Below are 23,664 nucleotides of genomic sequence, written 5' to 3'. Positions count from 1 at the left end.
TATATTTCCTTATTTAGCCATGACATTAATACATTCAATTAAGCTTTTTGTATTATCATTATTATCACTAATTTATTTTTAGAAAAAATAATCACACACATTTCTAGACATTTAGGAAAGGAAAGCAAAAAGATGAGTAACTTGGCAAAACCATGTTGTATTGAAGGAGGAGGTAAATTTAATTAAAATGTTGGGGCAGATTTATAGTTGGGGTAGGGTATGTCCAAGATCAAATTTAAATGTCATTGTAAAAATAAAGCTATCAAGTATTTGTGTGCTACAAGAAAAATCAGCCAGTATTTTCCATATGTGCAAAATAATAAACTAATTTGTACCCCTTGCTTTGTAACATGGTTTTGCCAATGTTGAAATATACTCATTTCTTCGCTTTACATTCCTTAATGAATTAGGCCCTTAGAGTGAGTTCTTCTTCAGTTTGTTCCATGTTTCCTGCTTGAAATTGCTCTGCACCTTTGCACCCATGTAGATTTGTATGAGTCTGCCACTTACGCCAGCCTGAGCATGGAGAGCCAGGATGGGGTGTGACAGAAGCATTTTAATTTAGGCTGAGTACATCAAGGGCACGTTCACACAATTGCGAATGCATACAGACTGGCAAAAAGCCCTATATATATGCCTGAAAAAAGCCGTAACATTTGCAGGTGGTCAGGGGCAGGTACAAATATCTGCACCTCTGGTGCTGATTGTTGTTTCTGTTTGTTCCTTGGTAATCAATTATGCTTTTGTGTGAGTGGGTAAGAAAAGCTTTTTTTTTGCATATGAGATGAGTTCTTTCTGCTGTATTAGAGAGTATAAGTCGCTGTCTCTCCGCACCTCCTTCGGGTGGTCTGCCGATCTCTGCTCCCCCTGCATCTGGTTGTATAGCAATCAGACAACACTTCCGTCCATCTGGCCAGCTCTGGAGCACATGCGTGCCCCGTTTCTAGGCAACGGGACACGCACTGGGACCCGGCAGCAACTGATGACGTCACTGCCGCCAATAATTATGGCCGGGCTGTGCTCTATTTAAAGAGGTCTCTTTAAATAGAGCACGGCCCAGCTACTACTCTATTTTAGCGTCTCCTGTGGTTAAATCTCGGTTTGTGGTTATTGACTTCGGCTTGTTCCTGACTATCCCTTTGCTTTACCCCTGCTGTCCTACTCTCATGGATTCTGACCTAGGCTTGTTTCCTGTTGCTTCTTCTGGAATTCGATGTAGTACTGCCCTTACCCGCCTGATTTTGACCTGGATTGCCTGACCATTCTACTTTTGCTTCGATGGCAGCTGTACTGGAGAACCATGACCTGCGCTTCCCTAGCAGCCAAATCTATACCTCCTTGTGGCGGTCCCTGGTGAAGACCAGGGGAATGTTAGACTCTAGTTTCAGCAGCACAAATACCAGCAGGCAGCCCATTACTTGGGCGTTGCAGAGAGGCTTTTTAAGTTTTATTGATGAATAATAGCAAATGCATTTATTGCATATAAAAAAAGGGATAAAAACAATGGCACAAGTAGGACATCATTATCTGTGATGTGTGCCTGGAATAAACCAGGCATATATGCTACTGGTGCAGACCTGCATGGATCTTAATTTGGCTCAGCATATGGGCGTAATTACACTACCTTTATGGGCAGCTTTTTAGAGTGTAAATTACACCCAGTTTGACAGCAAAATAAAAGTAGGTGGTAAACACACAAAGAAGGAGTGTATTTTTTTTGACAAATGGTATGATTGTGTGCCTGTCAATAGGTGCATGCTTTGCACCATTAACACTTAATCATGCTACATTCCACTCATTAAATAAAAGAGCGGGCACAGTTAACAATACAAATGGAAAGCAGTATATTGCAAGCTTATAGTATGAGCAAGTGACTCAGTAGTTTTACTTGCACTGAAAATGTCCCTAAATAATTCACTATGGCTCAAGTCATTGAACCAAATTGGTGCCTGTCCTGACCATTGCATTGGACCCAGAGTACTCTTTAGTCTGCTGTCTGCCCAGAACCCTGTATCAGACTTTGCCTACTCTCTGGTGGCTGTCTGACTACAGTCAATATCATTTGATTGGGAATTTGGCATCACACACTGGGAGCACCTCAAACACTATTTTTCCATATTTGACCAAAGTAGAACAATGATTAGAGTTCGAAAGTTTTTAAAGCACCACAATGTCAGAATTATACTATGTGTTTTTGAGTGAATTTCTCCTATTTCTATTAATTAGATGGAGTCTCCCAAATTTTCCGAAATCTACTACTTGCCAAGTGTAAACAGTGCTCTGTTTGTGGGGATGAATATATAGTCTGAGTAGGTTTATTTTAGCCACACAGCATAATTGATGGCCTGGTATTAATGTATCAATCTGCACAACACAAATATCTGATGTTAAGTGATGCCTACTGTATGCCTAGAATATTATTACTATATAATAATTTTCTGTACAAAATAAAGTTAAGTGTTTTTTTCTTCTTTTAAAATATCAGTCACCAACATACATCATAAATACAACAAAACTAAGGAAATGCAAAAGGCTTAACAGCATTCTAGCTAGAAGCACTGACTATTTTTTATAATCTATCACAAATTGTCAAAAACCTTATATATCTGCAAATTTTCCTCTACGGCCCTGTGTTTAGAGTTGATAGATAACTTGTAAAATACATTTACATTGATTAATTTCCCAAATAGCACTTCTGATGACCAAATCTTTGTAGAACTGCTAGTATATCTGCTTGGCTTTAATAAAATACATTTTGAAGAAATTGTCAGACATAAGACCACATTAGATTTGATAAAATCATGTAATAAACAAATCAAATTGTGTTTTTAAAATGAAAAATATTTCAGTATAATGTTTACTTAAAGCTTTTAAAGTGTATGCCCTTACAACATTCAAAGTCATTTAGGTTTTTGCATGTAGATTTTCTTAGGGTTATAAGTGGAGTGAGTGAGCTACAGGTTACTAAACTTCTTGCCTTGACATCTGCAATTTGTAAATATACTACTTTCTCCTCAAAAAAAATCATTTTGTGTTGGGTAGTGGATAGGAGAGGGTTCAAAGCCTAAAACACTCCGCAGTGCAAACAACAGAAAAAAAGAATAAAGAAGAAACAATGCATAATAACAATAATATTAATATAAATAAATTATTCTAATTACTAATTAATTGACAAATAAGTAATACATTTATTGAAAATTACAGTCATGTAGATGGAGAATTTGTAGATCAGAGAAATGTCACTCTTTCTTTCTTGGCAGCTAAGTCAGTAGGCCAGGGGGGCATTTGCACTCAGGGCAGACCCATATTCAATGCCGTGGGTCAGGGCCAAACATTTGCATAGGCTGCATGGTCCATGGCTGCCAGGGAAAGGCAATTTTATATGAGAACAATAGAAAAAACAAGATAGCGCCTTAATTCTTCCCCCTTCCATCCTTTTTGAAAATTGGGGCCTTGTTGTTGTTGTTGTTGTTATTATTATTATTGTAGTTGTTATTATTATATTTTATTTATAAGGTGCTACAAAAGGGCTGCAGTGCCGTACATGACATATACAGACAGCAATGATCCATAACACATTATATAATACATTATACACGAAAAACAAAATATAAAAACCAGACATAATGAATAAAAGAAATACACAGAAAACATGGTAATGCAGATCAAAATATTTATGGGAGTGTGATGGTAATATCCAATGTGAAGTAGATCTGAGCTCACAAAAACAGGGCTAAGGAATCAGGTGGTGCTGAAGGTGATGGAATAATATAAGGAGAACACAAGAAAGAGGGTACTGCTCATGAGAGTTTACATTCTAAAGGGAAAGGAAAGACGTGGAGGTGATAGTCGAGACAAGGGAGTTAGGAGAAGGGCTTGAATAAAGAGAAATTAATCTAAAGGGCATGCTTGAAGCCTTGGAGAGTAGAAGCTAACCTGATCGGACATGGGTGCTCATTCCACAGCTGGGGAGCAGCCCATAAGAAGTCCTGGAGGCAGGAATTGGGAGAAGTAATTAGTGAAGTAGTGAGGCAGCCGACATTGGCAGATCAGAGGGGACGGCAAGGAGAATGGGTAGAGATATGAATGAGGCTGGAGATGTAGTGGAGAAAGATGATTGGGAGCTTTGCAAGTAAGCACGAGGAGTTTAATTTATTTCTGCAGGCTATAGGGAGCCAATGTAGAGAATAGTGGAGAAGGACATAAATTAAGAGGTTACTGTAATTAAGGAAGTGAATAAGAGTTTTAGTGGCTTCCATGGTGAGAAAGTACTGGACCTTGGATATATTCCAGAGGTGGAAGTACAGCTTATTGCAACCATGCACATCTGCAACCACCTCTTTTGTGGTCCAACCCTCTCAAAAGCCACACCAGAACCTGCTTGGCACTATGGCTGTGTGTCAGGCGCTCTGTGGAGTTGCCACTCTCTTCTCGCAGGTGGCAGGTTGCAAGGCAACTAACATTTAGTGTCACCTGGCATCTGGCAGATATGACCACATTGCATTCAGTGACCTGTCAGGGGCTCACTCTTGGGAAACTTAATAGTGTTTCCCATGCTGCTGCAACTGCTGTTGCTTCTTATGCTCTATGTCTTGGCTTGTTAACTGGATTACTCTATGGTTGCTGCCTATACTGATCCTTCACTGGAATTACTCTATGACTGCTGCTTGTACTGATGCTTGGCTTGTTTATTGGATTACTCTATGACCGCTGCCTTCTCTTCTGTTCTCACACTGCCACAGTTAGCCAGTCAGTTAGTTCTCTGCAATCTATTTGTCTATCCAACCATTGCATTCTTTATATTCCCAATCATTCTAGTTCACTCCTGGCACTCCTGTTACTATCATTCCTGTCTCCACTACATCTATGTGAAGGTAAGATATAGATAAGTCTCTACTACTTGAGGTAAGTCTTGGGGGCATCCAATTACCAGTAAGCATATAGTGCACTATTGGAACAGTGGCTGCTCTAAGTGAATGCTTTGTCATGGGACTTATCTTGTGTCTGGGTCTGTCCTATCATTATGACTAACAGTGAAACCGAGTCCCCATGGAGACTAGACCACCAAATCTAGTGTAAGTCCTGGCAAACTAGCTTCTAACCGTGTCTCAAATAGATCAAGATCTTCATGATGGGTTATCCACCCAGAAAAAAGTCTCTAGGCTACATCTTGGTCCAAATTATGCCATGGTAGAACCTACAGTAGATCTTCCCGATTGTTTTTTTCAGTGAATGGAAATTTTTCTGCAACTCTAGGGAAAGATACAAACTTTATTTCAAAGTCTCTTTTGGTTCTGAGCAACAAAGAGTAGGCATATGTTATGATTACTAGTATGGACTCGAGGCAGAAGTATTTGAATAAAATGAACTATGTTTATTAAGGCAGATACACATGGAAAGCCAACTGGTGCAGAGACACTATGAACAGCAACTCAGAACAAGCAATTGTGTGTTTCAAACATATGAAACAGCAAGGTTAGTCCATAGCACAATAGTTCCAGGATATGAAGGGTTAACCGCAGTACAAGGTAGTAAGTCAACCAGGTTTGAGCCATGAATGCAGGAAATAATTTATAGTTCAGTTTATAGCAACACAGATTCAAGGTTGGTTGTAATACCAATAGTGTCTTGTATGTAGAAGGCACTGGAGAACAACACAGTACAAGCAGAGGCTAGATCAAGCTGCAAATCCGGATGGTCAAACATAGTGAGCACAGGTAAGTCCAAAGGAGTAGACAACGGACACCATAAACCTGAGGTTGGAGAAATGGTATCACTGACAGCAGGCAGAACACAGACAAGTCCAATAGGGCAGACAGTGGACAACACAAATCTGAGGCTGAGAAGGGAAATTTTAGAGGAAAGGCAGAGTCAAATACCAGGCAAAGGGTTGGTCCAAGCAGCAATATGCGTAGTCAAGTCACAGGCAAATGGTCATTCCAGGCAGATATATGTGTAGTTGGGGTCACAGGCAAAGGGTCAATCCAGGCAGCAATTAGGTATGGTCAGATCACAGGCAGAGATCAAACCAAAGTAAAAAATTGGAGCAGGTTATTCACAAGGATAGCAGACAAAGAGCAGCAGCCAGGAACAAATGATGAACTGCAAGGAGCAATGACTGAGGTAGGTATATAAAGCAGTGTAACAGGTGCAGACACTAATCAGGGAAGGAGATTAACTCCTGCAGTTCAGGTGGATTGTTAAAGGGTAAAACAGCAGCACCTCTGGTGGTATTGAGGTACTGCAGCCAGAAACAAGATAAGGACAGAGTCATAACAACATAGTTATATATATTGTTACTACAAGGAGATCCACAAACCTAGGCTTACAGTTTTGACCCCTCTAGTCCTATTTTAATTAGTGTGGTTGCATTGTTTGAGGCCTTGGTCTTATTATATGACAATCCTAATAAGGTAGCTTCCTCTGAGAAGCAACTGCTGTCACGGAGGCAGAGATGTAGGACAGCTGACGAATATAGTACCAAATACCGTTGTTGATCCGCTGACTGTGAGTGGAATGATCCAGTTATTAGCAACCAAGTTAGATTAGGTCTGTCTGATTCAGGACACACTGGTGCAGTATCCTTTTCGAGAAACTTTGAAAAAAATAATGCAAATGTCTTTTAAAATTGACAAAAGCCCTAAAGAAGGAAGATAGGAGAAAGATTTTGTTGCTTGTAGTTTACCTCCACCTGAATTAATGTAATTAATGGAGCCTATGTAGCTTGGTGCATTTAGGCTTTCATGGGAAGTGGAAATCAGAAGATGGAACCAGGGTTTTTGCCTTTATTGTGGTGCTAAATGCCAGATTGTATGATGCTGTCCCAAAAAAACGAGATATGTCTGCGCTTAGGAGATGGGGGGGAGATTAACCAAAGCTTGCATTTAACCTCTTGTAAGAAATCCCTCTTATTGCCTGCTTGGACATCTTTTGGCTTCAATTCCTTTTATATATCAGCATTTTTATTTTTTATTAATTTGAAAAGTTTTTTTATTGTGTTTATAAAGTAAAGCAAAACAGACATAACAATGTATACTGGTTACAAACAATAATATCAAAGATTTGTATAATTAGCATTGTTGATATGTAACAAAGACAACATACAGAAATAAAAACATATTCTAGAAATACATAGGGAAGGAAGGGGGTTGCAAAGTTGAAGGGAGGAGACATATTTAGAGATATGCAGCATATCAAAGGGGCACATTTGTGAATTTCAGAATAATAAAGCTATGGGGGTCTAAATTAGATAATAAGGGTCTTGTGGAGGTCGATGTTCTGAATAATATTCATACCATGGAAACCACTTGATCAGGGGTGAGGACACAGCAGTGGAATATCTGAAGCCAAAAGTTTCCACCTCATAACTACATTGTGTTTTGACAATAATTTTTGAAAGGAATTGAGGTAGAGGTGATTTCCAATTCTGGGCTATAGCTGCCCTGGTGGCAATGAGTATATGGCCAGTAACATAGTAGCTATGGCGCTGGAGATAAGATATAATTGTAATAATGCTACAGCAGGGCAAGGGAGGACATTAGATTTAGTAACTGGGAAATCAGATGGAAGACAGTGGCTCATAGTGATCTGATTTTGGGACATGTCCAAAAAATATGCATTAGGGTACCAATATCACCAAATTCTCTTCAACAGTGTTTAGATACTGAGGGCCAGATTCTGTGAAGCTTATCTGGGGTAAAATATATCTTGTGTTCCATCCTAATCATCATCTCTGAGTGGTTAATGCACTTAGACATTTTATAGATGTTCAGAAATATTTTCTCCTACTCCTCTGCTGAGATAGTAATCCCCAGGTTAGATTCCCAGATAGCTTGGCAGTCATGAGGGTTTGGTACCATATTGAGATGCCACCCGCATGTGAGGAAGAGAAAACAACATTCACACATAGGAGGGGCAGGCTTCAGTGTCAGGGGATTTGACGGTTAAGATTGTATTCAGTGTCTAATCTGGAGGTGTTTATAAAAATCATGGGCTGTTATGTCATACTTGGCTTGTAAGTGGGAAAAGGGAGGAAGTGAACAGCTCTTCAGAATATACTGTATTCATCCTGCCCCTTGTCTATGCCAAAAGTCTAGACAGAGATCTGGGATCAAATGTAGATAAAATAGCTAAACTTCAAACAGCACTTCACTTCTAAATGCAGCCTTATCAGTCTCAAATGTAAACATACACCAGTTTACCAATGAACATAAATAAAAAATAAAATATGAACTATGCCAAAATGTGATACTGTAAAAATTTGGCGATATAAAGTCTGTTTACAAAATAGCAGCGATAAGAAGATCACTCAGTGTCCAGTAAAATAAGTGGCAATTCCCAGCTCATTGCCCCCCCAATCTCAGGCTACTCTCAGGACCGAGGCAGAATGTGTGCCTTGGAAACAGATCTTTGAACTTCTTCTATTAGCTTCAATACCCCATGGTCATAACATCAGATAAGATCTGATCTAATAATGATCAACATATATAAAAAACAGAAAAGGGGTTTCTAACGTAATAACGTTTAATAAATCAAAACATATAAAATCAATGCACTCACATTAGCATGAAAGATAAAAACAAATAAACAATCACTGAAGCACTCCTACTAGAGATGGTGCAGGTGATAGCAGTGTACAAGGATATATTCACATGGGCCTGAGATAAGTCCAAGTCACTGGAAGTTCCCCACATCAATGGTCGTAAACAGGTACGGGGTATCTTGCACAAAAATATAGGTAAAGTTGATGTTCAATTCTCCTGCTCCAACATGTTTCGACTCTTATGAGTCTTTCTCAAGGTGCATGGAGAGCCTATAAAATCACTTTTTTAAATATTAGCAGGGACCAATCACCTGTAAATTGAGTGGCTCCCTCGCCGAAAATGTATTGATATCAGACATCTAAAAAAAATATCAAGTCAAAATATAAGTATTCCCTTTTAGGAGATATTAATTGCGCTTAAAGGAGATCTGGGATCAGTTGTGACAGGGCAATGGTAGAGAGATTGGAGGAAGGGAGATGAGAATCTCAAGATAAGAGCAACATCTTGTCCCAAACAGTAATAGAATATTTTAACACTCAGGAGGGTAGTTGCAGGAATTGGCCTGCTAGGCTTATCTAAACATAAGAGGTCTGCCAGCAGGAGTGGGGAAGAATTATGGTGTTCAATGGTAACTCAGGGTTTGAGAGGGGGCCTGCCAACCTCTGAGTCTGGTCTAGTAGTGCCGCATGTTGGTAAGCTTCCAATGTAGGCGTGGCTAGACCACCTCTCAACCTAGAACAAAACATTCGATCTCTAGAGAGTCTAGGGCATTTTTTACACCAGATAATGTGAAATGCTATAGTGTAAAATTTGTTTAGGAGAGACCCGGGGGCAAGATAAGGAATGGAGCGGAACAAATACAAGATCTTCAGGAGCCACATTATTTTCAGGGCAGCCACTCTCCCCAGCAAAGAGATTTTGTAGTTTAACCAAGTTTTGGTTAGTGTGTCAAACTGTCTCAAGAGTGATTGGCAATTGCACTCAATGGCTGAAGCAGGATTTTGAAGGATATGTATGCCTAGGTATGTGATAATTGTAGGACACCATTGGAAGTTATATAGTGACTTTAGGGGCCGTAAAAAATCCACTGGAACGGTCACCTACAGAGCCTCTGATTTAGAGGTATTGAGTATAATAAGAGACCCCTGAATAATCCTGCAGGATTAGGAATAATGCAGGTAGTGAGGACATCATCCGCAAAGAGGCAGATTTTGTGGTGAGTGGTACCAATAATAGACCCTCTAATGGCATCAGTCATGCTGATCTTGGTGGCCAGGGGTTCCACAGCCAGTGCAAAGATTAATGAGGAGAGGGGATATCCTTGTCTAGTACATTTAGTAATCGTAAAAGAAGAGGAAAAGAACCCATACCTGAAGACCCTGGCTAACAGAGTACTGTACAATCGGAGATGGATTGGTAAAAAAATCCATCAAACCCAAATTTGGTTAAGACCATGGACATATATCCCCAATTGATACTATCAAATGTGTTTACGCCATCTAGTGATAGTAGCAGCAGGTATGAAACTAACGGTGTGTATCAATAATGTTTAATACTCTCCTCATATTGTCAGGCGCCTGTCTTCCAGGCACAATTCCGAAATGATACAGATGGATCAGTAGGTGTAGGATGGGATTTAGCCTGTTAATGATTAGCCTAGCTAAGATTTTGAGGTCAGAGTTAAGAAGCGCTATGGGACGACAATTATGGGGGTGATCAATCTTTGCCAAGTTTGGGAATGGTTATTATTTGTGCTTCGAACATTCATGCAGGAAGAAACGTATACCAGGTGGCCAAATTAAATAATGTAATAAGGACAGAGTGTAGTGCAGGCTGGAAGGAGGAGTAAAAGTTGTGCGTAAAACCATCAGGGCATGGGGCCTTGCCGGGCTCCATGGATTTATGGCAATTTTGAACTCATCCACCATCCAGTCCCGAAACTAGGATAAAATCTCATCAGGAGACAGAGATAGAAGTGAAATGGATGCCAAGAACTTATAAATAGATTCAGTGGATGGCTGGATCAGAGATGTGTTAGTTTTTAAATTGCATAAGCCTTTGTAATAAGATGCAAACTTGCTCGCTATGCTAAGGGGGTTAGAGAAATAGGTACCTTGTGCGTTAGTCTTGTTGATAGCATTCATTCCACAAAGTTTGCGAGCCAATAATTTACTTGCTCTATTGCCTAGGGTGTAGAAGCACTTATTGAGTATAGCTTTTGCATTGTTAATCTGTAAAAGAGATACTTCATTAATTTTTCTGCTTAATGCATGTATGTCTGCTTTAATCTTGTGGTCTAATGGGCTACATTTATGCTGGGCTTCTAATGATGCTGGCTGTGTCTCAGAGGAAGCCTGTACCTCCGACTGTGTTTTTCTAATTGTAGCCGCAGTCTGAATTGCGGCTTCTCTCATGACGTCGTTAAGGGCACACCAGTATTTGTAGACTGAGTATCCTCCAGTTTATTGGTCTCTAGATAAGAGTCAAAGGTAAAATGCATGATTCGAACCCCACCAACATCAGCCAATGTATAATCTGCCAATCTCCAGTGTCTAAGAGGGTGGTCTCCAGCAATGAGCTCCAACTGCCATACAATAGGTGCGTGATCAGACCAGGTTATGGGTAAGATTATAACATTTATCAGACAGCATAAGGTCAATTTGAGAATATGAATTGTGTACATGGGAGAAGTAAATTTAATCCTTCTCTCCAGAATGATAAACTCGCCACACATCATACAGATCGTACTACCCTAGAAGTTGAGAGAGGGCAGAGGAGATAGAAAATGGCTACTCTATTACAAAGGGCCGGAGGCTGAATAGCAGGTTGGATATTTGAAATTGAGGAGGTGAATGAAGAGAGAAGTAAGTCTCCTGAACAGCTATAAAATCTGCCTTTTGGGCTGCAAAGCTCTTGAGGGCAATTCTTCGTTTATTAGGGGAATTCAGTCCCTTCACATTTGTAAGACAAATGTAACCATTATCCTTGATAATAGTGTTGGTTAAGACCACTTATCCAAAAATCTGACCTGGGTGGTCTACGTCTCTAAACAGTCCCCAACAAATTAGGAAACAAAGGGAAGAACAGGTTAGGGGGGATGGGAGTGAAGGGACAGATAAATAGTAAAATAGTGAAATAGTGAAATAGTATCCATAAGGAACTAACACTTATGCCACTTAATGGAGGAAAGGAAGTGGCAGAAAGGTAGTGTATGTATGAGGTTGTGTGCCCGGGCCATGGGCACTCTAAGCTAGTGTAATCTGCACAATATATTTAAACAAAACCATTAAATATACCATTAAATATACGTGTTTATCATATGATAACTCTTTACCATAGATATAGTGTAATGCGAAATCTAAGTGTGAAACATATAAATGCGGTATATAACATCAATAACATAACAGGTTATACCATAACAACAGTAAAGGTCAATATATAATAGACCATAACTGTTGAGTTTAAGATTGGAGCACCTCCATGGGAAGGAGGAGAATGTGTCCAGAGCGAGGTAGAGGAATTCCCCAACTAATGTACCTTAGGAGGAAAATAAATTTGAAGGATACAGAGTGTGTACCAAAATTAACATGGATCAGCATAAAACGTATCAACTCTGACCAGTGAAGTGAGCATGAGCAGTCCTACTTGGTGCCATTCCTTGGTGAGTTCGCTTGCCTTAGGAGCGGGAGTCGGGTCTTGTATCTGGAAGTACCAATCTTTCAGCAACACCATGGCCTTTTCATATAACCACAAAAGTACCATTCCACTGGACTAGAATTTTCGTTGGGAAGCCCCAGCGGTATTGGATATTGGCCGATTGTAAAGCCGCCTTGATCTGGTGAAACAACCTGCTCTTGACGGGAGATGGGGCAGATATATTCGGATACAATTGTAGATTGCCTAGTTCTGCTCGAGTAGGAGAGGAGGGCAAAAAAGCTTGCAGAATCTGTTCTTAAATTCTGTAAAAGTGGACCTGTAGTAAAGTATCTTTAGGCGAAGAATCCAGGGCATTCTGTGATTTAGGCAGACAGTGGATACTGTCTATGAGAAGGACATTAGTCGAGGCCGTTAGTAAACTGGAACAGGTCAGTTGCATATTCATAGAGGTCCAAATTAGCGACAGAGTCAGGGATACACCGAATTTTGATATTGCTGCATCGCGACCTGTCCTTAAGATCCACCAGTTTGTCTTTAAAGCCAGCAACTTCTTCTTACAGAAGGTCATGAACAAATATCAAGTCATTTTGGGAGAACACAAGTTCTTCCACCTTATTTTCAAGTTGATCTGTTCTGGCTCCTAATTGGGTCACATCAGCTTTGATTTCTTGATCAATGCTCTGAGTTCAGAGGTGATGTCCGCTTTAAAGCGATATCAGTAGAGATTGAATGGACCTCACTGTAACAGGCCATCTATCTCCAAGGCCTGTGCATTCGCCGGTACACTAGATGAATCTGATTGTGTCCTAAGTGGAGAGGCCTGGAAAGTTTGACAACCCTGTCGCACCACGGCCTTTGATGCAGCCATGTTGGCTGAAGATGCGGCAGAACCAGTACAGATGAAATTCACTGGAGGAATTGGCTGGTCAGGTTTCACTATTTTAGGAGGAGCCATGATGTCCAGGAAGTCTAAGTTACGCAAATTGTTTACGGTGGACACCTCCTATGTTAAAGATATCCTTGTAGATAGGTACGGTACTAAATTTTATTGTTTGAGCAACATTTAGTTTGGAGTATGGCCCAGTAAAGAAATTGACAGGCAGGCATCCTCATGTCAGCAGGGCTGTGTTAATATGGAGCCAATGGGCAACCGAAGAAGCACAGAAGCCTACAGGCATGGATGGGGTAGCAGTTTACATGTTGTTTGCCACCAAAATGCTGCTAATAATGTACAGTAACAAACTGTGAAAGCTGAATAACCACAAGATGTAATCTGACAGGATAGCCACTAGAAGGCACCAGTGTCCTATTGGAGTGGCTCAGGTTCTGATTACATAAGGCCAATGCACTCATATAGGAGATTAATACACAGACAGCTGGATATTGAGACAGGTTTGATGGTGAGAACATCTGTCTGAAGGTATACAGCACTTGTCTGGTAACTTAAAATTTATTTTGGCATTTCCACTGCCACAGTAATGCAATATAGAGAGGGGATAAACCCCAGAGGGCTGGGCTATTAGTGTAGTCGCACCACAGATTTAGGATATCGTTATAGCCCTGGAGTAACTCTCCATAGACGCTATGCAGAATGGGAGACCGAAAGAGAAGCTGATAATGGCTTCTGGTACTTCTGGTTACATAAAACGTTTTTTTTTTTTGTTAAAGCAAAGGGGCTGCACAGAGAAAATCTGGCCAGCAACTAATGCAGGTAATACACTTACCCGGGAGCCACCAGTCGAAGGGCACCTGCCGAGTTCTCAATCTCGGCACTTCACAGCCGCCAGTCGCGCTGCAGTGACAGTGATGTAACACCTGGAAGGTAACAGGTGGGCAGCGCAGAGGCAAGCCGGTGCTCTAGTGCTGATGGTAGCCCCTTCAAAGATACCAGAGGGGTGCAACATACACCCTGCGAATGGGCTCAAGCTCTTTTGGGTCGGAAGATGCTAGGGTTGGTTGGGAGGTAGGTATTGACCCCTTTACTGGATGTAGCAGAAGTGAGTCCTCACAGTGGAGGAAAACTAATAATTGGCAATATTTGCCCTGACTGTGAGGAGCTATTCAGATGTGCGACTGATCTGAATGGTTGATATATCAGCATTTATTGGTAGTGGAGCCAAAGATTATTTCCTTGATATAGGTTTGGTCAGGGGCTGAAAATTCCAATAATTCGACTAGACCCTTGTATCTCTGTTTGTGGGCTGGATGACAGGCTTCTTATGTGTGGCTGTGTTCAAAACAAATCTGCATAGATTTCCCTATCAATTGGTAGTATGTACTTTGAGCAACTCTCTCTAATTCCATCACCTACATTTCCACTCATTTTGGATATTGTAAGGTTAATTAAACATAATCTCCACACAGATTGTTCGGGGATGTGATCAGTGTAGTGAGACCTGTGTTTATATTTCTTTATTTACCAGTTTGAATGGTTGAAACCACACCATAATTGTTACCACCTCCTTATCAAGAGTTTTCAGATACATTCTTTAAGAAAGCTGCAGGCACACAGTTGCCCCACAGAAGCTACAACTGTGCCATTGATTTTATTTCTACCCAAAGGAAGAAATCACCCAGAGTGTAAAAGCCCAAATTTAAAAAAGCTTTTATTAGATCATCTACTACTGGAAGGTATTTTAAGGGATAGTATTCAGGATTACTTGGTGCACACTAAAATTATTAGTGGGAATCAACATGGATTTGTGACGGATAAGTCATGGCAAACTAATCTAATTAGTTTCTATGAGAAAGTTAGTGGGAACTTAGACCAGAGCAGCACAGTAGATGTGGTCTACTTAGATTTTGCAAAGGCCTTTGATACAGTGCCACACAAGAGGTTGGTTTACAATTTAAGGGAACTGGGTCTAGGAATCAACATTTGTACTTAGATCGAAAACTAGTTAGAGAATAGGGAACAGAGAGTTGTGATAAATGGAACATTTTCTAAGTGGTCAAAAGTCTAAAATGGAGTACCTCAAGGTTCCGTGCTGGGACCACTTCTTTTTAATATATTTATTAATGACCTTGGTGATGGTTTAGAGAGTAAAGTTTCTATTTTTGCAGATGACACTAAACTCTGTAAGCTAATAAAATCAGAGCAAGATGTAGCTTCTCTACAGAGGGACTTAAATAAACTGGAGGATTGGGCGGCCAAATGGAATATGAGGTTTAACATAGATAAATGTAAGGTTATGCATTTAGGGATCAAAAACAAGAAGGCAAACTATAAATTAAATGGAATTAATTTAGGAGAATCTATAAGGAAAAGGATTTGGGAGTGCTCGTAGACAGTAGACTTAGCAATAGTGCTCAACGTCAAGCAGCAGCTGCAAGGGCAAACAAATTATTGGCATGCATAAAAGGTTCATAGATGCAAGGGAAGACAGTGTAATTTTGCCACTGTATAAATCGTTGGTAAGACCTCATCTTGAATATGCAGTACAGTTCTGGGCACCACTCTATAAATAAGATTATTTTGAACTAGAAAGGGTTCAGAGAAGGGTGACAAAATTGATAAAGGGTTTGGAGTCATTAAGTTATGAGGAAGGTTAGCCAGTTTAGGCAAGTTTACTTTAGAAAAGAGGCGTCTAAGGGGAGATATGATTACTATGTACAAATACATTAAGGGTCAACACAGAGAACTTTCATGGGAACTTTTTACCCCAAGGATTATACACAGGACACGCAGTCATCCCCTAAGGTTAGAGGAGAGGAAATTTCACAACCAGCAAAGGAAGGGGTTCTTTACAGTAAGGGCAGTCAAATATGGAATTCATTGCCAGGGAAGGTTGTGATGCAAGATTCAATAGATATGTTTAAGAAAGGGTTAGGCAAATATTTAGCAGAAAAAAGTGTATCCAGGGAGTGTATATGGGGAGATTTTCGCAGATTGGCGGTTGCTTACTCTTGATTAATTTCAAACATAAGTGCAGGTTCGCAGGAGATCCAAAATAGGTTGAACTTGATGGACTGGTGTCTTTTTTCAACCTCATCAACTATGTTCCTATGTTACTATGTAAGTCACTGGCCAGCGCCAAATTATTTATTGCTGCAAAAAAATATAGTGGAAAACATCCTTGTATAAAATAACCATAAAAATAAGTATCCATTATCACTTATTTCTGATCAATTGAAATGTGTTGCAATTTTTTCTAGAATCAATCTCTGAGGGGCCTACAGTTTAATCCAAATTAAAAGAATAAAAAATAAGACAAATGGAAAACGTTTGGTCAAATAAAAACTCAGAGAACACCAGTTATTTGCCAAGCTTGAAAAATGCAAGACTGAACTTCCAAAAGTTTTGTTCCAATGCTATACAAATTCTCCTGAAATATTTTCTATGGGGCCTATCAAAGGTTCTATATAAAATAGGAGCCTTTTAATAGGCCATCATCAGTTGGGTTTTATCCACTAAACTTAAAGCAGTACAATGGTTCCTTGGATTGACCAACTATTAAAGGAGGTTCATTTACTCATACCCCATGATTTTCAAGAATTCATTGCCATCAATAATTGAAGTTGGCACCTCAAATGAGGGAGCAGGATAAATTCTTTTATAAATGGACCCTGATGATAGGAAGTTCCATTCTTGTACTTTCTTTTCTCATAATCTCTCTTTTGCCTAGTTCAATTTCAATTGTCAATAATGGGGAACTTATTGCCATCCAATTTGCCTTCGTAAAATGGACAATACATTGAATCATCTAAACTCGTAAACTGCAGACAGGCCATCTGGGCCCATTCTTCTCCAGGTTGAATTTTATAATAACCTATAGACCAAGGTCTAAGTGCCTTAATGCTGATGTCTTGTTGTGTAAACCGCACCTCCTAGTGTTTTTTTTTAAATCACCTAGGCAGATTGTTGCAACCAAAATGCAGTTTATTCCATAGATGGCAATACATATATGTGGATATACAATCAACAGAAAGATGCAATGATTTGTAGGTACAGCATACACATATCATAAACATGTGACGGAAGCACAGTTTCTAACCACTAGTTCACTACTCCTCCAAAGAGTCAAAAACACAGGTTATATCCCCTTCAATATTTCCAAAAGGTGGTTGGGGACCGTTGACACCCTGTAGAGAAGGTGTCTTACCCAGACTACTATATAACAATGACCTTGTTGACTAGCCATGAAAAAGTTGATAAAAATATTGGTGTTTGCATAAATTAGTTATTTTACCCAGATTTTTTGCTTTCTATTATCCCCGATTAAACAATCCACTTGGCTACATTTAAGTATGACTTTTCAAACTTATAGAACAATTAACATAAATATGCAAATGATCCAATCTTAATACAATGGTGCCTTCCTCATGGAAAGTCATTGTGTTTAGATTATATCTATTTGCTTGCAGACTGCAAAATGCACATTTTACCATTTAAACTACAACATGTGACTTACCTAGCCAAGTAATTAAATAAATATTGTCAAGTACATAACTGTGCTAATAATAACCTTAGAAATATATTTCAACATTGGCATACTGTATATTCACAATATATAGCAACATTTGTTATTATTATTATTATTATTTATTTATTTACAAAGTGCCACAGATTCCATAGGGTGAGATACAGAAGCAAATAACAAATTCATGAGGTAATGTAAGCAGGCGCGTGCTGGGAGAGGGATGGCCAGGGGGCACACAGACGGCCGCATCACATGACAGGGGATGCGGCCGCTTTCCCTGTCATTGTGATACGGCCGCCTGTGCGCTGACACGGCCGCATCTGTTGTCATCAGATGCGGCCGCGGGTAAAAAGGACATATATTGCATCCGGGGGCGGCTGGCTGGCCTACCCCCCGGCCCTAATTGTGGTCTGACAGAGCAGCCCGGGGGGCCTCTGCCCCCCTGCCCCCCGGGCCAGCCCGCCCCTGAATGTAAGTAGCATAGATGAGTGTGAGTAATGCTATAGGGACTCAAACAGAATGCAGCAAAAGACGTGACAGGATGCAGGTGGTATAGAAGACAGACGTGGGACAATATGTATAGAGGACCCTGCCCGTGAGAGTTTACATTATAAAGGGAGGGGTGGTGAGAGACAGTAGGACCAACTGGGTGAAAATGGAGATGGGAGGCGAGGAAGAGGAGGTAAAGGATAAAATGGTTAAGAGGTGATACAATAGGCAATCTTGAAAAGGTGACTATTGAGTGAGCTTTTGAGTGATACAACTTTAAAACACATGTACAGTACTAAATCACATTGAACCACTGGATAACATGTTTACTAGTATCGTCCAAAAGTCCTGTGCTTAGAGGCACCAATTTTAGTGGAATAGCGGGACCAGGGGTATAAAAATCAATTAACCTGAACCTTGGTCTCCTCATACTTATATAGAAGCTATCTGCAGAAACATAATGAATCTCTATCAAAGACTGCCATTATTCCTATCTCAGTGATTCTAATTGGTCTCACTCAGGATCTTTCATCTAAACTGCTAGTTACAAGATAAAGGTCATGTGGGAACTCCTGCTCACCACATGTTCATACCTAAAGCCTTAAGACAAGCAGTTTTAACTGATCTTCATGTAAACAAGTGTTAAAGTTGAATTTGTAATGATAATACAATTTATTGAGCTCAACCTGATTTCCGATATTATTATATATATATATATATATATATATATTAATACATATTGTTTATTGAGGAATTGTTTATAAAATACTATGAAAAGGTTACTAGAGACGTTCACTGCCCCCTGCGTTCTGGTTTTGGTTTTGCTTTTGGATCTGGATTAACTTTGTGTTTTGGCTTTGGTTTTGGCAAAACTGGCCTTGCATGTTTTGGTTTTGGTTTTGGATCCCGATTTTTATTCTAAAATCCTGATTGTTTTATGCTATCATCTTATATTTTTTGCTATTTTTCCCCGCTATATTATTATTAACCTCAATAACACTAATTTCAAGCCACTTGCAGTCAATTTTGACCACATCACAGGTCACAATATTATTTTCATACACTTTCAAACAAAGACTGCAGCGACCTGGCTGATGCTAAGCGACAGAGCAATGACTCAAACACACGGCAGTTCCTAGAACATCTAGAAAACATTGCCACACATCAGTGTCAGTAAAGAAAAGTGGTGCAATTAGAAACGGAGCAATGTAGCTCTCCTTTTTGTGCATTACCTATATAACACAGTACAATGTGACTGCAGATTTACAAGGCCAAGCCTGCCAGACCTATTATTTCTATTTCAGCAATGACAATTAGCAATAGAGCAATGGAGTTCTCCTCTTTGTATGTTACCAATATAACACAGTACCATGTGACTGCAGATTTAGAAGACCAATCTTGCCAGACCTATTATTTGTATTTCAGCAATGACAATTAGCAATGGAGCAATGAAGCTCTCCTGAATGTCACTGGAGACTTTGAAGAACACTGCTATCCCTCCTCTTTCTTTTCTACCTATGGCATTGTCCAATTGCACTAGAAACTGCCAGGAACTGTGCTACCCCTTCTGTGTCCCTCTGTGATCGCTGGATCACCGTGGAGGGCGATACTTATAGAATTCAAAACTCGCGAGATCCGACGACGTAACAATGACGTTTTGCCTCGTTTTCAATTCTGAGGATGCGCGCAAAGTACGGAGCTGGCTTGGCTTGGTACTCGGATCTGCTAAGTTCGGGTGTGTTCGGTTCTCAGGGAAAATGGGGCTGGGGGGAGAGAAAGAGTACCCGACAATGTGTGCAGGGGGGGGGGAGAAGAGGACCCGACAATGTGTGCAGGGGGGGAAGGACCCGACAATGTGTGCAGGGGGGGAAATGGGGGGGAGAAGAGGACCCAAAAATGTGTGGAGCGGGGGGGGGGGGGAGAGGACTTAAAAATGTGTGCAGGGGGGTGAGGACCCAAAAGTGTGTGCAGGGGGGGGCAAAAATGTGTGCAGTGGGGGGCAAAAGGACACAAAAATGTGTGCAGGGGGGGAAAGGACCCAAAAATGTGTGCAGGTGTGGGAAAAAGGACCCAAAAATGCGTGCAGGTCTGGGGGAAAGGACCCAAAAATGTGTCTGGGGGGAATGGGAGGACCCAAAAATGTGTGTAGGGGGGGAGAGGACCCAAAAATGTGTGCAGGGGGGAGGAAGAGGGGCTGAAAATGTCTGCAGTGGGGGTGAGAGGCTGAAAATGTCTGCAGGGGGAGGGAAGAGGGGCTGAAAATGTATACAGGGGGGGAAGAGGGGCTGAAAATGTCTGCAGGGGGAGGGGAGAGGGGCTGAAAATGTCTGCAGGGGTGGGAGGAGAGGGGCTGAAAATGTCTGCAGGGGTGGGAGGAGAGGGGCTGAAAATGTCTGCAGGGGTGGGAGGAGAGGGGCTAAAAATGTTGCAGGGGTAGGAGGAGAGGGGCTTAAAATGTCTGCAGGGGTGGGAGGACAGGGGCTGAAAATGTCTTCAGGGGGGGGAAAGAGGGGTCGAAAATGTCTGCAGGGGGGGTAAGAGGGGCTGAAAATGTGTGCAGGGCGGGGAGAAGGGCTGAAAATGTCTGCAGGGGGGCTGAAAATGTCTGCAGGTGGGGAGAAGGGCTGAAAATGTCTGCAGGGGGGGAAGAGGGGCTGAAAATGTCTGCAGGGGGGGCAAAGAGGGGCTGAAAATGTCTGCAGAGGAGGAAAGAGGAGATGAAAATGTCTGTAGGGGGGGAAGAGGGGCTGAAAATGCCTACAGGGTTACTGAAATGTCTTACGTGGAATTTAAAAAATAGAGTAGCTTTGGGGGCATGATATCTTTTTTGCGTGGCAGTTACATGGCTGCTCTCTGGTCTCAGCTATCACTAGAATATTAAATACCAGTGAGATGGGGCTCGTAGAGGTAAATATTTTGTTGACCACAAATGTTCAGATATTACTTATATATGCCTGTACAATGGGGTAGTGTTATCTGTCCATGATGGAGTGGGTTTTTTTTTTAATTAAAGAGCCTATTCATTCAGGGTTTGTTAACACTTTGCAAGATAGTAAAATTTTTGCATTTTCAATACAGGGCTCAGAAACCAGCGGGAAGACACCAAAGCAGCAAGAGAGAAGAGCAAGAAGAGGTAAGAGAGAACGGCGCAATCAATCTAAATTTGAATGCTGGAGAATGTTTTGGAATATTTATACTTAGGAGTATTACTATACATCGGGGGGGGCGGTGGTAGGGAGGCGCTGTTGGTGTATTTGTCTACAGTGACCGAAACCCTTAATCAATCCCTGGGTTTTCTGTAGTCGTTTTATGTTTTCGCACACAGTCGGAACAGTATGCTTTTGTAATTCAAGCAAACTGATTTGCACAACAAGGGAATTGATCAGGGGGGGCAGAAGACAAAGTGTGATACACAAGTTTGTGCTGCTGCTTAACATGTTGGACTGCACCAGCAACGCCATTTCACGGTGCAACAATATCGCGCATGGAGCCCACAGCAAGTGGGCCTGTGTGTTTTAAATGCCATGGCTGATTTTTAGTCCCAGTCCGGCCCTGCTGTGAGCGTGACAAGCTCCATGGGAAAGGCAGTTGCTATATGTGAAGACCTCTATATGTGAACTTGTAGAACATAACATCTTGTTTTACAAGTTCATGAAAGTAGCCGTTAGCCATAACACATAGTTATTAGTGTCAGTCGGTTAGCGCTCTGAGACATTCTGTGCCTGCCATATTTTTGAACTAGCTAGCCATTACATTCTTCATATACCTTATTGTTCTAGTCCACTTTTGAAACTCCTGCTACTGCCATACGTTTTTTTTCCAATATACTGTATCTCAACAGACCTTATAAGTCTCAACTAATTCATGTTAAGTCCTGGGGACATTGAAGTGCCTTAAAGCATATAACACTTTATGTGAAGGGTAGCTGCAATAGCTGAAGACTTCGTTAAGATGGTTCTAGGGAGTTATCTTATTTCTGACATTTGTCCTAGCACTATGCTCTGCTCTCTCTATGTTTGTAGCAGTATGGCAATAACCTGGAAGTACACATAGGGGAACTGATAAGTGATCAACTCCCCTTTAACTAAATATCACACAAATCAGTAATGTCACGGCAATAGGGTTTCTGGAATCTGTCTTGGGAGCCTTGGGACCAGCATTGGCAGAAGTGATGTGGAAACTAGAAGGTCTTGCTCATGGAGATAAGTTGTATTCTATTTGCTACTGCCAGATGACAGGAGGAGGAATACTGGACTGTACTCCATACTGGAATAACCAACTGAAATCTGGACCTGGTGAACTGGAACCTGGACACAGGAACAGAGATATTCAGTACCCCCAAAGTCCAGAAACTCAGAGGATTATCTACCAGGACTGGAAATAGAAAGGCTCAGAACTCAGGTAGGGGAATACCAGGGGGGGGGGGCTAGCTCCTGCACAGAATAAACCTGTAGCTGGCCCCTGGAAACTCAGGACTAAGGACCTGTTGTCACACACCGGCCTTCCGTGGCCACCACTCAAGGACCGGAGCCCCATCCCTCCTGATTCTTTACTTTCCTCGTCAGCTGTCATGTCGGTGGCAGTCTTGTGTTTTCGCAGACCCTCTCACGTGTTCCACCTGCCCTGTTTTCCCCTTGGTTGTACTTTCCTGAAATCCCTTTATAAGGCCCCTCCCCTCACCTATCAGTGCTGGTTTTTCATGTCTACTTCTGGCCTGGAAGCAGCTTCCCTCTCCTCCGCATGGTTTTCGGCCGCTAACTATTCAGTGTGCTGCCGCTGATCTCCGCTTACCCGTTCCACTAGTTAGCGGTAATTGCTGTGGATCATCATCCGCTGCTTATCCAGTGTACTGCTGCTGATTTCTGATTATCTGTTCCACTCATTAGTGGTAATTGTTGTGGATCATCAACCGCTGCCGCTACCTGACTGTACTGTCACTGATCTCTGCCGTCGATCATCGCTCTTTTCTCTCTAGTGTCCTTCCGGAAATTGTCATTCACCTGCTCCACTTAGTGTTAACTGGCGCAGATTCTTGCTACCTATTTCTCCTAGTATATTGTTTCCCAGCATCATCTCATCCTGCCCCTAATACTACTTAGGGATTACTCTCATCTCTCGTGTCAGTTCTCTATCATGTCTCACTGGGAAATTCCCTAGAGCGCCGCGACCTGCAGGGTGGAAGCAGCAAAACCCAAGTTTCTTTGCTGGGATCCCTGGTGAAAACCTTCCGCTCTGTTAGACTCTGCACCTCTGGCTGGAGTCTAGCCAATCCCAGTCGAGACCAGCAGGATCTCACTCATTCTAGCGGATTCATGATACCTGTGTCAGAAAGTAGGGATAATAAACCCTAAAGCAATCAGATTGCCTTGGAACCAACAAATGGTCAACCCTCGAACTGGAAACTTGTTTCCTGAGACACAGAGATGGCTCCAGAAACTGGGAGACTCAGAACAGTAACCTACTAACCCAAATGGCCAGTTGAGTCAGAGGAATAAGTAAGAAAAAGCTAGATCCTCTTGAAGGGTAAATAGCTGGACTTTGAACAGCAACAAAAG

This window comes from Mixophyes fleayi, chromosome 8 (assembly GCF_038048845.1).
Source record: "Mixophyes fleayi isolate aMixFle1 chromosome 8, aMixFle1.hap1, whole genome shotgun sequence".
Taxonomy (NCBI): domain Eukaryota; kingdom Metazoa; phylum Chordata; class Amphibia; order Anura; family Limnodynastidae; genus Mixophyes; species Mixophyes fleayi.
This window is presented reverse-complemented; position numbering follows the sequence as displayed.